Below are 2,696 nucleotides of genomic sequence, written 5' to 3'. Positions count from 1 at the left end.
AAGGGAGTGGTACCTAGGTGGATAAATGAAGAGAGTGGGAAATGTGGAATAACAGATGGAGAAAACAAAGAAGACTAGAGATAGAGTGAGAAAGGGAGAGAATGAAAGAGACAAAAAAAGAGAGAGAAATCAAAAGAACAGCAAAGGCAAGGAGGAAATAAAGATAGAAGGAAAATAGCATTGAGAGCAGAGAGACAAACACATAATTTTCCATTTAAAATTAATAAAAATGTCAATGTTCCAATAGTGTGACTGGCAACATCCTAAAAATTTCCTACAGACATTTTGGTATGCCTGCTGACAGCCTAGCATAGTAAATAAAATTCATATGAAAGTCAGAAGACCTTTAGATAAACTTGAAAGTATTCTGGGCAGAGAGTCAGAAGACATGACTTTATTAAGTGTCTAACCTTGGGTGATTGACTTAATGGTACTGGGCCTCCTTTTCCTTATATAAAAACTAAAATATTTAAAGGACCCTAAGTTTACTTTAGGCTCTTAAAATCTGTGAATTTTCAAAGCATCCTTAAACTAACAGATGCAGTCATGAGAATTGACTTTGGCTAATAGGAGATGTTTGGCCAAACACCTCTCCAGTTCTCCAGGCTCCAGAACTTACTGGTTCTCAATCTGTTCCTGGCACTCAGTGATGTTGACTGGTTCTTCTCACTGCTGCTGTGGAAGCATAGGAAACTCATTATGGGCCAATTTCTTGATGTAGACAGGCACAAAATCCTGGCGATCATCAGCTTCTACCTTCCACCAGTCCTGAAGGGAGAACAAATCCCAACTCTTTCTTTAGTTCTTAGAAAAAACACAAATAAGAGAGGCTTTGACTCTCCTAAGTCTCTAAGCACAAGCACAGGCTGATAGTTAAAAAAAGGAAACCCATCACTTATTGGGGACATATAATTTTCAGGAATTACAAAAGATATAAATATGGAGTTGCAGAAATTTCAAAGATAAGCATCTGGAATCAAGGAATCTGATATAGTTGATGTTAGACCTTTAACTTTGACAAGGTTTACAAAAACTAAAGATAGTTCTCCTAATTATGGGGCATTTTGTGCACTGAGAATAAAACAAAACAAAACAAACAAACACACAAACATGAAGGCAGAATCAAACTGGCCTTGTTAGTGGTAGAGTGCCTGTGTATGACAATATTGTACAAGAACTCTCACCTTATCCCTCTCCCAGAACTCCAAAATATTGTGTTGCCTGGAAATTCACTTATGTGAATGCTATATGCTTAAGTGTCACCTTTATCCCCAAAGAGTGTTTTGGGTGTGGGGCTGTGCTAAGCACTCTGGATTTAATCTCTTCAGAGAATAATGTGGTGAAATGAAGAAGACTAAGCAAAGAGAAAGAGGGATTGGTACATAACTTATTTAATGATGAAACGTCTTGCCTCTCTAAAATTTTCCTTCCCCTGAGAGTAACAATATTCCAAACTCTCTTCTCTTCCTAATCATTTTGGCGATTAAGTATTAGAATTTAAAAAAATTACTTGAGCTCTCATAAAAATATGTATTTAAAATTGTAGCCAACATTTTGTCACCATTCTCATAGGAATAATATCTAAAGATAACCAACATGACAAAAGACTTCTCTTCGGTCAGCCTCCTCCTAACCCCAACCACTGTTGTTCAATCACTAGGATCATTGGCACAGAAGAGAAACAAGTAAAGAGATGAAAGAAAAGGACAATTTAATTCTGTAATATATATATTTTTTTATTTATTTATTACGGAATTGCCACTCATAGCTTATATGTTTTGAGGCTAATTACTTAAGATCTTTGAGTCTTATTTTGTTAACTGTAATTGATATTATAATTTCAAGGACGTGGTTCCACAGTGTAGCAGTTAGCACACCTATTTTACACACAGAAGATCCTGGGTTCGTGCCCCAGTGGAGTCACGGTCCATGGTCTATGGCCATGTCACCCTGAAAAAATCCGATGTCTCATCTCGGAAGCTAAGCAGGGTTGGGCCTGGTTAGTACTTGGATGGGAGACACCCTAGGAAGACTAGGTGCTGTAGGCATAAATAATAATAAATAATAAAAATATATAATTTAAAATGATATGTACAACATCCTAGACAATATCTGAAGGAAAGATACTTTCAATAAGTTATGGTTATTTAAGAAAGACAACAGAAAAATGTTGGATATCTGGTAAGTTTGGGAGAGATGACTGTGGAAGAACCATTTGTTGATGGGAAAAAGATTTGAAGGGACATTCACCTTGTTGATGGAATCAAGCAGAGTTAAGACATCATCTTTCTTCAATGTGACTTCTCGGGGGCTGCGGGCCTGGCAGTCACATAAAGCCACAACACTCTCTTCTCGAGCCACTCTCTCCACTGGTGCAGCTTGTTGTTGCTAAACAAAAGCAGGAAGCAGACCATGTAAGTCATCACTCATTGGAAATATCTCTCTTTAGAACCTAACAGTGTGAGGCTGTCCTTGGGCCTGAGAGGTGAGAGGAGCCTCTGGTTAGAACCTATTGCCTGGCTGCCAATAACTGAGAAATCAGCACATGCCATTTTCAGACATATTGCTCCATGCTAACACTTCTCAGAGGACAGGTAGCCTGGGCAATATGAATACAAAGTGAGCAAATGAGTATGTAGTTTGTTGGAAAAATATTAAAGTCTCTAAGCCATCAGTTCTCAAAGCAGGTGATAAAG

At 37.9% G+C, this 2,696-nt stretch overlaps 1 pseudogene; it reads left to right on the top strand.

Annotated features, from left to right (window-relative positions):
• Positions 1-1,932: 1,932 nt before the first annotated feature.
• Positions 1,933-2,048, top strand: LOC112477887 (annotated as a pseudogene).
• The last annotated feature ends 648 nt before the right edge of the window (positions 2,049-2,696 follow it).

The sequence above is a fragment of the Pteropus alecto genome, unplaced genomic scaffold, assembly GCF_000325575.1.
Source record: "Pteropus alecto unplaced genomic scaffold, ASM32557v1 scaffold83, whole genome shotgun sequence".
NCBI classification, from domain to species: Eukaryota; Metazoa; Chordata; class Mammalia; order Chiroptera; family Pteropodidae; genus Pteropus; species Pteropus alecto.
This window is presented reverse-complemented; position numbering and strand designations above follow the sequence as displayed.